Source organism: Lactuca virosa, chromosome 4, assembly GCF_052849685.1.
Source record: "Lactuca virosa cultivar CGN04683 chromosome 4, Lactuca_virosa_CGN04683_v6, whole genome shotgun sequence".
NCBI classification, from domain to species: domain Eukaryota; kingdom Viridiplantae; phylum Streptophyta; class Magnoliopsida; order Asterales; family Asteraceae; genus Lactuca; species Lactuca virosa.
In genome coordinates, this window is record NC_136429.1 from 139,694,272 (window position 1) to 139,709,265 (window position 14,994).

The following is a 14,994-nucleotide window of genomic DNA, read 5'->3' on the forward strand; positions in this document are numbered from 1 at the left end:
AGTCAAGGGCACCAGAAGGAGTGCTCCTATAAAGACTTCATGAACGCAAAACCCACATCCTTCGACGGCACTGAAGGTGTTATTGCCCTAACTCGATGGTTCGAAAAGATCGAGTCTATCTTCGAAATCTGCTCTTGTTCTGAAGCCAACAAGGTGAAATTCGCCGCTTGCACTTTCACCAACAATGCATTGACCTGGTGGAATGGCCGTGTCAAGTCCCTAACCCTGCCAATAGCAAATGCTATGGGTTGGGAGAGCTTGAAAGAGCTCATGTTTGCTGAGTACTGCCCACGGGGCGAAATGCAGAAACTGGAGCACGAACTCTGGAACCTAAAGATGAAGGGTTCCGACATTGCTGCTTACATATCTAGGTTCGAAGACCTGGCACTTCTCTGTCCGGGGATGGTCACCCCGGAAAGCAAAAAGGATGAAAGATACATTTGGGGACTGACCCAACCGACCAAAGGAAATGTCTTGGCTGCTCGACCAGCTACATTTGATAGCGCCAAGTGCCTGGCGCAGACTCTGATCGATCATGGAGTCGATCTCGATGAAGTGACAGCCACTCCCGAACCGGCTAAAGGGAGTGGTGAGAAAAGAAAATTCTGGAAATAGAGAAAGGGCCAGTCTTCGCAGGAGCCTTCAAAGTAGCAACATACGGTAGCAGTTCACGCTGCTACTACCCCTGTCGCTGCTCCTGCAACTCAAGCACCTACCAGTAGGTATACTGGTACTCTCCCTTGGTGCGACAACTATGGTAAAAAGGGCCATCTGGCTCAAGGCTGTAGAAACCCAATCCAACCAACCGATCAGGCCTCTAGAGCAGGAGTCGGTCAAGCCTGTTATGGTTGTGGAGAAGTCGGGCATTACAAGAGAAACTGCCCCAAGGCAGCAACAACTGGAAACACCGGGAGAGTACTATCTATGGGGCAATAGGAGGCCATGGCTGACCCTACCGTTGTGACGGGTACGTTTCTCCTCGATGACTCTTATGCATGCATTCTTTTCGATTCTGGTGCTGAAAGAAGTTTTGTTAGTCATGCATTCAAGCATTTTCTTAAACATAAACCTCAACCCTTAATCGAAACGTTTACCGTCGAGATGGCTAACGGTGAGAAGGAGAGCACTAATGATATAATCCGCGGTTGTACTCTTACCCTGAACGATCATTCATTTCCCATCGATCTTATGCCAGTTTCCATAAAAAGCTTCGATGTCATCATCGGCATGGATTGGTTGAGCCCCAATCGTGCTGATATCCTTTGTTTTGATAAAGCCATCCATCTCAACCTTCCCTCTGGTGAAGCTCTCATAATATACGGCGATAAACTCAGTTCAAACCTCCGTATCATCTCGTGCATCAAAGCTCAGAAACATATGCGAAAGGAGTGTCATGCATTCCTAGCCCATGTTGTTAACGAGAAACAGGAAGTTAAATACCTTGAGAGCATTCCCGAAGTCTACAACTTTCCTGATGTCTTTCCCGAGGAGCTTCCTGGAATCCCTCCTGAACGCCAAGTCGAGTTTCGTATCGACATAGTCCCCGGAGCTACTCCTATAGCTAAATCTCCATATCGCCTAGCACCAGCAGAAATGCAGGAGCTATCTAGTCAACTCAATGAGCTACTCAGCAAAGGATTCATCAGACCGAGTTCCTCACCCTGGGGAGCCCTGATCTTGTTCGTGAAAAAGAAGGATGGATCCTTTCGGATGTATATCGATTATCGAGAACTGAACAAGCTCACTGTCAAAAACCGTTACCCTCTTCCTCGAATCGATAATATCTTCGACCAACTTCAAGGAGCCAGCTACTTCTCGAAAATAGATCTAAGATCAGGGTACCATCAGCTGCAAGTCCATGAGAGTGATGTTCCTAAAACAGCTTTTCGGACTCGATATGGTCACTACGAGTTTGTAGTAATGCCCTTCGGTCTAACCAACGCACCGGCAGTGTTCATGGACCTGATGAACCGGGTGTGTCGTCCTTTCCTGGACAAGTTCGTCATCGTATTCATCGACGATATACTTGTCTATTCCAGAAGCGAGGAAGATCACAAACAGCACTTGACATTGGTGCTGGAAACTTTAAGGGCGGAGAAGCTTTACGCGAAGTTCTCCAAGTGCGAATTCTGGATTCGAAAAGTAACCTTCCTAGGTCACGTGGTAAGCGAGGAAGGCATTCACGTGGACCCTTCCAAAATCAAAGCGATAGAGAACTGGTCAGCACCGAAGGCACCCACAGAAATTCATCAATTCTTGGGTCTCGCTGGCTATTATCGCAGTTTTATTCATAATTTCTCCAGAATTGCCAAACCCTTAACCACTCTGACTCAGAATGGTGTACCTTTCTGTTGGGGTGAAAAGCAAGACACTGTATTCCAAAAATTGAAACAGGCCATATGCAGCGCACCTATCCTGTCTTTGCCCGAAGGGACGGAAGATTTCGTTGTCTACTGCGATGCATCAAATCAGGGCTTGGGCTGTGTGCTCATGCAGCGAGGAAAAGTTATTGCTTATGCCTCGAGATAGCTGAAAGCACACGAAGTCAACTACACAACTCACGATCTGGAATTGGGAGCAGTGGTCTTCGCATTGAAGATATGGAGACATTATCTCTACGGAACCAAGTGTACCATCTTCACTGACCATAAGAGCTTGCAGCACATCTTCGATCAGAAGGAGTTGAACATGCGACAACGGCGTTGGGTTGAGCTATTGAGTGATTACGAGTGCGAAATACGCTACCATCCCGACAAGGCCAATGTGGTGGCGGATGCTCTTAGTCGCAAAGAGTACACAAGTCGTAGTGCGAAAGCACTAACTATGACTATCTATTCCCACTTGTCCACGCAAATCAGAGAGGCTCAGCAGGAAGCCCTAAAACCAAAGAACGTCACGGATGAGGCCTTGAGACGAATGGATAAGAACCTAGAGAACAAGGGAGACAAAGTCTATTATTTCATGGACCGGATCTGGACTCCAAAGTTCGGAGGTTACAGAGAGGTTGTCATGAATGAAGCCGACAAGACCAAATACCCCGTTCATACAGGATTGGATAAGATGTACCTCGATCTCAAGAAGCTATATTGGTGGCCAAACATGAAAGCCGAGATTGTTACGTTTGTGAGCAACTGTTTGACTTGCGCCACAGTGAAAATCGAATATTAGAACCCCTCAGGTCTGCTCCAACAACCAGAAATACCCGAATGGAAGTGGGAGAGGATTACCATGGATTTCATCACCAAATTACCCAAATCTCCGAGTGGGTACGACGCCATCTGGGTAATAGTCGATCGACTAACTAAATCCGCTCACTTCCTGCCGATCAAGGAAAACTTCAAAATGGAGAGACTCATTTGAATCTACATCCAAGAGATAGTTCGATTGCACGGTGTGCCTGTATCCATTATCTCCGATCGAGATAACAGGTTCACTTCGAGATTCTGGCAGTCCCTACAGAAAGCTCTTGGAACTAAGCTGGACATGAGTACAGCTTATCATCCTCAGACAGATGGGCAGAGTGAGAGGACCATCCAGACCTTGGAAGACATGTTGAGAGCATGTATCATCGATTTCGGTAAGTCATGGGACGTCTATTTGCCCTTAGTTGAGTTTTCATACAACAACAACTACCATACCAGCATTAAGACTACGCCTTTCGAAGCCCTCTATGGCCGCAAGTGCAGATCCCCTCTGTGCTGGGCTGAGGTGGGCGACACGCAGCTAGCCAAAGGACAAGTCCCTGACAGCACTCTCACTGGTCCAGAGATCATCCACAAAACCACAGAAAGGATCGTACAAATCCGAGAACGACTGAAAGCCTCACGAGATAGACAAAAGAGCTATGCCGATAAACGACGAAAACCCTTGGAATTCCAGGTTGGAGACCGTGTTCTGTTGAAGGTCTCGCCCTGGAAAGGCATGATACGCTTCGGAAAGCGTGGAAAGCTGAATCCAAGATACATAGGGCCATTCGAAATCCTTGCCAGGATCGGTCCTGTAGCCTACAAACTCCGTTTACCTCAAGAGCTTAAAAAGTGCTTATCCCGTCTTCCACGTCTCGAACCTTAAAAAGTGCTTATCCGATGAGACTCTTACTATTCCTCTCGATGAGATTGAAATCAACGAGAATCTAAACTTTGTGGAAGAACCAATCGAAATCATGGATAGGGAGATCAAACGAACAAAACAAAGTCGCATCCCGATAGTGAAGGTTCGCTGGAATGCCAAGCGGGGACCTGAATTCACTTGGGAGCGCGAAGATCAGATGAAACAGAAGTATCCGCATCTCCTTCCCTAATTCATGCTTTGTATTCTATATTCGAATTTCGGGACGAAATTCCCTCTAACGGGGGGATGATGTAACAACCCGAAACTTCTAACTTGTAAGATCAGTTAATGTTATCAATATTTAACTCGATTTTATCATCATTTAACGTCGTTTAGGGGTGTAATGAGACTTTCTAAGCCTCGTACAATCAAAGGTTGAGTTCTAGGTCGAGTAATACCAAGTCGCAGCACAACATTCGGGCCATACACCCTCTCAGGAGGAGTGTACGGCCGTACACATGAGTATGCGGCCGCACACCCATCCTCCAGCCGCACACTCGTCCCTTTATATATAGGGTGACCCTCTTCACCCATTTCTTTCCTTTGGCTGCACTCTACTTTCTCTCACTACTTTCTCTCTCTAAAAACTTCATCCAAGAACACTCCAAAGGCCTCAAAAACGTGAACTACTTCATCATTCAGCTTGTTATATTGGTAAGACACCTGAATCTAAGCCTAAAACTCATAGTGTTCTTCGTGTTCTTCATCCCTTGAAGGTGTACGGCCGTACACCTTCATAAGGTGGTCGTACACACCTTAAAGCTCTCCAAAGTGAAGAGTTTGGCCTTCATTCACTAGTAGGACTTGCTATTAGCATTAGAACACCTCAAAATCAACATTTCGGGCGCAAATGAGGAGTGTACGGTCGCATACTCCTGTGTACGGCCGCACACACCCTTTGTACGGCCACACACTCCTGTGTGCAACCGCACACACAGCCTGGCCGTACACCCTGGCCGCACACACACTATTTTAGCCGTACACCTCCCTTGGTTGGTCATATAGGGTCCCGAAAACCATTTCCAAGTCCCTAGGGTGGTTTCTCGTCATGTTTAGTCATGAAACACCCTAATTCTAACACACATATGCGTTATCACATGTTAATAGGATCCTCTTGCGTACGAAACATCAGTTGACACTCAGTACTCGTAACCGATTGTACATCCGAATCCTACGTTAAACTGTGAGTTCATACCCCTACGCTTTTATAAGTTTTTATAACGTTTTCAGGGGGGAATACAAGCCAAACATAAAGGTTTTCACAACTTAAAAACTGATGCAATTACAATGGTTCTACGTTAAACATTTAGATACTTTATCCCTTTTGTAATATGCGGAGCATAAGGGGCATTTTCTAAACATAATTGCATAGTTTTCAGAATAGTTCATGAACATAACTTATCGATCAAACTAGAATAGGTATAGTTTGGAGATTTCATTACCAGTTTCCAAAATCAAACTCCATGCAAAGTCAAACATATAAACTATAACAGATTTAGTTTATCCATACGAAAAATGAGAGTATCTTACTGAATAATTATTTTATATAATTATTTATACTCTACATTGCTTATCAACGATTTTGAATTCGAGAACAACCGAACTACACGTAAACTAGTTAATACAGGATTGTGAGACTTATCTTCGTTATGCCCTTCTGGGTACTAATAAATCCTCTCCGGAAGTATAACCAGAGTCTCCTGGAGGGAGAGCGTGAAATTTGTGAATAGATCTATTCGGGACTGACAATCCCACACCTGAACTGTTAGCTATAGTTAGGCGGGAACGCCTGGGGTGACAAATTTTGAAATCGTACGACGTCTGAAGAAACGTCAAGGAGGTCACGTGTCATATCAGCATGGTTATCCGACTCACAATAAGTATAAACTAACCTTTGTTTACGTGATTACTTCTTCAATAGTTTTATTTTTATTAATAAAGCTACCTATCTACTTACTGGAGGGTATTCCAGCGATCCAACTCTTGGTTTTATTTGAGTAATAAAACTACTTACTTACTGGTGGTAACCAGGGTTTTCAAACGAAACATACTTTTCATTCAGAACTCAACAAACATGTTAGAAAATATTGGATTTTCTTGGGAAGCATGCATACATATTTCGGAACTCAATAACGAAGGTTTTCGATACAAACGATATTTACTTATAATGAAAAGTAATCAATTTTACAAATTCAGTGACTAGTTTTCAATACAAAAACATGCTTATGAACTCACCAGCTTTATGCTGATACGTTTTCCAAACCGCTTGTATTCTCAGGCCAACGATAGACAGGTACCCCCGCTCACTTTTGGAGAAGACGGAGCATCCTGAAGTCCAGTCTTTATCTTTTTTTGAATATAACGATATGTACAAACTATGTTTTCAAACAGATGTAAATATTCATATTGCAATGTAATGGTTGAGTTTACTTTGATTGCTATGATACGATTGTTGTGATACTACGCATGACGTCGCCCGCCCACAGACGTTTCCGTCGTCCGTTCCGACATTTCGGGGGTGTGACATGCCTGTTCCTCCAGAAAATCCTATATTTCCTGATTTGATGAAAGATAAGTAAAAATGACTCAACAGTCCTTTCTATGCGTATTAAATGGATACAAGTTATAGAAAACACAGAGTAAACAAACAATTGGTTGTGTGTATCTGCCCTAAGCCCACAACCAAACAAGGAGCAGGAAATGAGGCAGAAGACACCCATCTCATTGGTTGTTAGATCATCGTTGTATATAACCCCTGCGTATTCACTCGGTACTCACGGAGTTAACTGTAATAGTTCCTTTATTATTTGATGAAAAGATCTTTTAAGAAAACCCTTATTTCTTAATATAAAATTATAACCACAGTAGTTCCTTCTATAATCACTTAGTTTATACTAGTTATATCTAATGTAATATCGAACGGATAGTTAACTGTGTGAATCTGCCCTAAGCCCACAACCAAACAAGGAACAGGAAATGTGGCGGAAAGCACACATCCAACTACCTATCGGATATTAATTATATATAACCTTGGTGTATAAACTAAGGTATTATAGAATTAACCACCTAAGGTCCTTTAAGTTTTACTGGTTTAATAAAATGGATTAAACCCTTTACCGGTTGAGGTCCTAGTTTTGTATTCAAAAGTTCTTCATTTGAAAAGTATGTTTTGTACTAGAAATCTGTGCATTGAATAATGTCCTATGACTTGACCCATACATGGTACCCCTTATGATTACTTGGTGTATACGGAACATATATATAGCTAAGCTCGGATAGATAGTAAGCTGGGTGTATCTGCTCTAAGCCCACAACCAAACAAGGAACAAGAAATGAAGTGGAAGGCACACATCTTCCTACCTGTCGGACCCGACTAATATATATCCCTGAATGCATACACTAAGGAATCATAAAGTTAGCATTATAGGTCCCATTCTACCGAATGTAGCCTTCTACCAAGGCATCTAATGTTATGTGTGTTTGTTTCTTGCATGAGTGTGTATTTTCCCAAGTAAGACTATCATTAACGAATGAAATGGGGAAATAATAATAGTAATGTAGTGTTGTATTATAGTAACTACTTCTGTACTACTTACCTTAAACCAATTGTTATTTAAGGTATAATGTGATATGATTGCACCATACTATTGACTAATAACACGACGATGAAAGACGTCGGAAGAAATGACATTTGGCACCCGTAGACTTGCAAATCCCACTGTAGCTAACAGCAAGGTGTAGGATAGTCAATCCAGTATATTTTTATACCCAAATTCATGCTCTCCCTCTAGGATATTCTGGCTGCAAATCGAACCATGACAGGTGATGCCATGCCTCGAAACAGTGATTCACATTTATGTTATAGTATGTTTGTATATGTATTGTATGTACTAGCTGTATTGTATGTTCTCTCTGTCTAGTATGTAGTATGTTCTGTTTGTTTCTCATCATAGTATGTTCTCTTAGTTTCTCATCATAGTATTCTTTGATTCATGTATGAACTGACTATCTGTATGCTTCATTGTACTAGAAGTAAGGAGTAGTATCTTCCTAAACTATACGTACTATAGTTTACTAATGTTTTACTTGAACTGTTACTGAAAAGACTCATTTATCTACAAAGTTATGATCGTACTTTAAAAACGAAGGTTTGTAAAACTATAAAGTATCATAACTTTAAAGGAGTTTTTGAAATGTTTTGATCACTCATAGAAGACATAAGCAATCTTTTGAAAGATGTTTATAACAAACAATTACACAATTATCATTGTGTTCAACTTGTATTCCCCTTCTTAAAAGAATTTAAAACAGTTAAAAGATTCATTACGGGGTATGAACTCACCTGATGTGGGTGATTCAACGGATACGCGTGTAAGGATGAGAAGTTCCACGAATGAAGTCCCGAGACACAACAAGTCCTAAATGACATATATTGGCATGAATATAGTGTTTATAAGCAACTATATGAAAGGAAACACCTGATGGGTTTTGAGCATTCTAACACTTCCTAAGTGTACATACAACCCTAATAACCTTGGATCTATGTTTGTCTAATGATCATGCAAAGTTGAATTCCAAGGTTATATTCCTATCTAGCATACATGGAGAACATTTTTAACTAGAATGAAAGATAGAATAACTTACCTTGTTGTTGATTATGATCCTTGAAACCTTGTGAGCCTAGCACCCCAAGTGTGATGCCTCAAATGCTTCACACAACACCAAATGCAAAGGAGTAAACTTTGAGAGAATCTTACACTTGCAAAATCGGCTCTAGCCCTCTTGTTTCTTATGTGTCCTAATTTTGGTGGAGAATGGGTTTCTTATATAGTGTTGACACATCTAGGGTTACACCATGTAAACCCTAATGTGTCATGACTCTTCATTTCCATGACCCATGGGTTTGTAACTCCCATGGAGCATCCTATGGGTGGAACCCAACTTGATAATCCATGGAGCCTCTTAGCCCACTATATAAGATATGGAAGATTTACATAATCTACCCATATATTTAATTAGTTATCTTTTGATCACTTAATTAATTCTAAATTAATTCTTGATCAAACTAATTAAATAATATTATTAATATATTAGAACTTATAATATATTAATAAACCATAAGTGTTATTTCTCTCATTTTAGTTTATCCAATTGCATGGTGTCATGCAACCCAAATGGACCATGCCGGGTCGGGTCAAGTACATACCAGAAATAGTTATGGACTTAGACACCTTATCCAACAGTCTCCCACTTGGATAAGTCTAATAACTATAACTGCAATACTTCAGGAACCGATCGGCAATCGTAGCTCTTTCAAGGTCTCTCGGAACTGAGAAGATGATGATACGCCATTTAAGATAAGTGATCATATAATCCTCTGTTCTAGATATCAGCCGGACAAATACATGGAACAATGTCTTACTTATTGTCCAGCAGTTTGTTTCCCGATTTCCGATTTGTTTGACAGAGAACTTAATTGAACACATCAACTTAGTTCTGACCGGGCCCGGTACATAGGTCAAAACAAAATCATCGAGGGGCCCAGATATCAGCTTCTAATCCAAGAAGGAACAAATAAACTTCGACTCATATGTTTGTTCTACCACTCATTGAATTATACACAAAAGCACGTTTTATAACATCGAGTTACCAATGCGTTAACGTACAATCAATGCATAACCAACTCATAAGTAACAAATCATATCTCTAGGTTTGAAGACTTATATGATATTACCGTATCACGATCACTCGAGATAAATTCCATGAAGTGATTCCAGTGAGCGTGGGTTGAGTCCAATGCTCAGAACTTATGAGCACTCATGAGTGTTGTAGCCATGTCCAACAACTTAGACCTCTGCAACCAATCATGACAGTCTTGATTGATACCTACTTCCGACATATGACTGACTGTGGAGGTTCGAATAATATGATATACCAAACATAATTATTCTGGAAGTCAAAACATGCAAAAGAAATATAGTAAACGATCGACAAGAGATAGCAACACTTTACTCATAAATAAAACACCTTTTATTCATCATCTAATGTCAATTACACTTTACAAATTTCAAGGTTATCTAACTACTAAATCTAATATCATCCTTCAGCCCTATGCTCCGAGCATGCTGGAGATGCTTAACCCGAGTCAGTCCCTTCGTGAGGGGATCTGCTGGATTCTCATCCGATGATACCCTCTTTGCCACGAGGAGTCCTTCTTCTATTCGATGTCTGATGAAATGGTATTTTCTGTCGATGTGTCTGGATCTCCCGCGATCCCTTGGTTCCTTAGCTAAGGCAACTACACTTTCACTATCACAGAAAATTTCCATTGGCTCTTTAATAGCTGGTACAACTCCAAGGTCTCCAATGAAGTTCTTCAGCCATATCGCCTCCTTTGCTGCCTCGCTAGCTGCTATATACTCTGATTCGCAAGTTGAATCAGCCACTGTCTCTTGCTTGGAACTCTTCCAAGAAATTGCTCCTCCATTTAAGGTAAAGACCCAGCCTGACTGAGAGCGGAAATTATCCCTATCAGTCTGAAAGCTAGCATCACTATACCCTACAACTCTCAAGTCTTCACTCCCACCGAGGGTAAGGACCCAGTCCTTAGTCCTCCGTAGGTACTTGCGGATATTCTTTACCGCAGTCCAGTGTGCCTTGCCAGGGTTCCCCTGATACCTGCTAACCATGCTCAAAGAAAAGGCTACATCAGGTCGAGTACATGTCATAGCATACATGATCGATCCTACAGCCAAAGCATAAGGTATTCGACTCATTTCTGCTATCTCAGCCTTAGTACTAGGGCTTTGTGTCTTACTCAATCTGGCGTTACTCTGGATGGGTAACTCTCCTTTCTTGGAGTCCTGCATGCCGAATCTCTTCAGCACCTTATCCAAGTAGGTACTATGACTAAGTCCAATTAGTCTTTTACTCCGGTCTCTCAAGATCCTTATCCCTAGAATATAGGCAACTTCTCCTAGGTCCTTCATAGAGAAAACTTCCCAAGCCAGGACTTAACTTCCTGCAGAGTTGGGATGTCATTTCCTATGAGTAGTATGTCATCCACATACAATACCAAAAAGCTAACTATACTCCCACTAGCCTTGACATATACACAAGATTCATCTTCACTCCTAGAAAAGCCAAATTCTTTGACTTTCTCATCAAAGCAAAGATTCCATCTGCGAGGTGCTTGCTTTAACCCATAAATGGATTTCTCAAGCTTACACACTTTATTAGGGTACTCTGTATTGACAAAACCCTCTGGCTGACTCATGTAAACATCCTCAGCCAACTTTCCATTAAGGAAAGCGGTTTTGACATCCATTTGCCATATTTCATAGTCATGAAATGCAACTATGGCTAACAGAACCCTAATAGACTTAATCTTGGCCACTGGAGAAAAGGTCTCATCATAATCAACTCCCGGAGTTTGTGAGAAACCCTTTGCAACCAGTCGTGCCTTATAAGTGTGTACATTACCATCCATGTCGGTGTTCTTCTTGAAGATCCATTTTCACCCTATAGTCTTACGACCTGGTACATTCTCAACCAAGTTCCAAACTTGATTGTCATACATGGACTGTATCTCGCTGTCCATTGCCTCTTTCCACTTGGCTGACTCAGGGCCTGCCATGGCTTCCGCGTAACTGTTAGGTTCATCCAGACCTATCAGTGTCCCATCACTAATAAGTGTATCACCTTCCGCATAATATGGAATCCATAGTAATGCTCAGGTGCATTCCTAACCCTTGTGGAACGCCTCAGAGGTACAAACTTGTCAATTGGCTCAACAGAAGTTTCCTCCTCAAGTTGAGTGCTAGGGTTTGAAGTTCCTTCACCACTTGACTCTTGAATTTCTTCAAGGTCAACTTGCCTCCCACTGTCTCCTTGGCTTATGAACTCTCTCTCTCGAAAGAAAGCCCTCCTATCTACAAAGACCACATTCTCACTAGGTCTGTAGAAGAGGTAACCAAAGGATTTCTGTGGGTAGCCGATGAAAATACACTTCTCACTTCGAGGTTCGAGCTTATCATGACTCTCGCGTCTCACGAAAGCCTCGCAACCCCAAATCTTAATGTGGTCTAGTTTGGGTACTTTGCCAGTCCACATCTCATGAGGAGTTTTGGCAACTTTCTTTGTGGGAACTAGATTAAGGATATGGGCGGCAGTCTCTAAGGCATACCCCCAAAATGAGATTGGTAGCGAAGCTCGACTCATCATGGAACGAACCATATCCAACAAGGTTCGATTACGCCTCTCAGCTACACCATTCAACTGCGGTGTCCTGGGAGGTGTCAATTGTGAGACAATCCCACATTCCCTAAGATAGTCGAGGAACTCTGAACTAAGATACTCACCACCTCGATCGGATCGAAGCATCTTAATGTTCCTGCCCAATTGATTCTTGACTTCCTGTTTAAACTCTTTAAACCTCTCAAAAGTGTCTAACTTATGCTTGATTAAGTAGACATATCCATATCTACTGTAATCATCAGTAAAAGTCAAATAATAATGATTAGCATCCCTTATGGCATGTTTGAAGGGCCCACACACATCCGTGTGTATAAGATCCAACAAACCTTCACCCCTCTCACAAGAACCTGTGAAGGATGACTTTGTCATTTTTCCAAGTAAGCATGATTCGCAACTATCATCTGACTTTAGGTCAAATGACTCCAATACTCCATCCTTTTGGAGTTGGCCTATGCGTTTCTTGCTTATATGTCCAAGACGACAATGCCATAATGATGCTTTATCCAAGTTATTATCATTAACAGAATCAATACACAATACATTATTTCCTAAGTTATCAACCACAGATACAGTTTCATACACACCATCACAAGGTAATGCTTTAAAATAAAGAACATTATTAAAGAAAGCATTAATTGAACCAACTTCATTATCAAATGAAAAGGTGAAACCTTGTTTATACAATGCATGAAAGGAAATAATATTTCTTGCCATTTCTAGCGAATAACAACATTTATTCAAATCTAAACTAAACCCACTACTTAGCGATAAAGTATAAACTCCAATCTTGGTGACAGGTAAAGCTTTCCTATTCCCCATGATTAAGTTTATTCTTCCATGCTCCACATTCTCACTTCTTCTTAGTCCCTGCAAATCAGAACAGATATTAATACCACAACCGGTATCAAGGACCCAAGAGTTAGAATGGGGTGAGTTATTAGATAAGATAGTGTAAATACGTGCATGGTTGGGTTTAACTTTCCCATCCTTCACATCTTGCTGGTACTTTGGGCAGTTCCGCTTCCAATGTGACTTTTCATGGCAATAGAAGCATTCAGCCTCTTTAGGGTCAGAAGAAGGAGTGACAAAACCTTTCTTGGTTCCACTTGAAGAAGAGCCATCAAGGGTCCTAGCCTTGGTACCCTTCGAAGAGCTCTTCCTCTTCTTCCCTCTACCTTTCCCGATTGCCAAAACCGGGGCGGAGTTTGGAGTAGGAGTGTTAACAACCGACTTACCCTTAAGACCTGTTTCTGCAGTCTTGAGGAGTCCCTGAAGTTTGCTGAGTGTGACCTCTTCCTTATTCATGTGATATGTCATGCGGAATTGATCATAGCACGATGGTAAGGAGTGCAAATTGATATCTATTGCAAGCTCCTCAGGGAAGTTCACATTAAGCTTCAGCAACCGATCCACATACCTTTGCATTTTCTGCATGTGGCTCGTGACGAATTCCCCGTCCTTCATCATGTTTGTTATGATAGAGCATATGATTTCATACCTCTCTTGTCGTGCACTTTGATGGTATCTTTCCATCAGATCTTGGTGCATTTCAAAAGGGTAGAAGTCCTCATAGGACTTTTGGAGTTCCGCTGTCATGGTGGCCAACATGATGCATGCCACTTTTGTAGCATCCCTTTCATGTGCCCGGAAGTCAGCGATCTCCTGGGGAGTTGCAGTGGTCTCATCAATCTCCTTAAGCTCCTTGTCAAGGACATATTCTTTGTCCTCGTAGCGGGTAATCATCCTGATGTTTCTGATCCATTCATTGAAGTTGGATCCATCAAAAGTGACTTTCCCACACAAGTTCATAAGGGTAAAGGAGCCATTAGGATTAGAGCCAGAAGCAGCATTGTTTGAAGACATCTGAAAGAAGAGAACAAGATTAGTTTAGATATTAAGAGAGTCCTTAATAAAACACCCAAATGTAATATTAAGGCTAGGATCCAATCACAGTATATTATAACTTATAAGAGGTATGCCGTAATCCAAGCTATAACATATTTGAAAGGTAGGTGAATGACGATTCACCAATTTCCACCATGAAAAACGAAATATAAATATTAGGTTTTTAATTGGTTCTTAGAAATTCCTAGATTCTTTTGAAATTCAATGAACTTTTCAAAGGCATGTTTCAATCTCGAGTGTGCCCTCCAAGTTTTGTGACTGGGATACCGAGGATCACAAAACGAGGTGTGAAGTAACCATGCAAATCACTTGGTACCCTCAAGGTTTATCACTCAATCGATGTGCCGGTAAACCACACACGCTCCACCGATGCTATGGTAAACCTTAAGTCACCCTTTACCTACCTTGTTAAGTCCAAGTTAGTGTGCCGGTTAACCACACACGCTCCACCAACGACTTAAACAAAGTGTAAAGTGTAATTTCATGGATTAGCACCTTATTCACATTTTCCTAAAGTAACTAAGATTGGGAATTTAATAAAAGCATTTAGTTACTTTATAATATTCATCATACTTTTAATGAGAATTTATAAGTCCTTGTCTTACCCGTTCGGCTAACGACCCTCCACCGATCAAGGAAGCGGTGGGTGAGAGTGGACACCCATTAAGTTGCCATTTTATAGGCAACAACCTTATACCCCCCTTATAGACCGGCTTCGTGAAT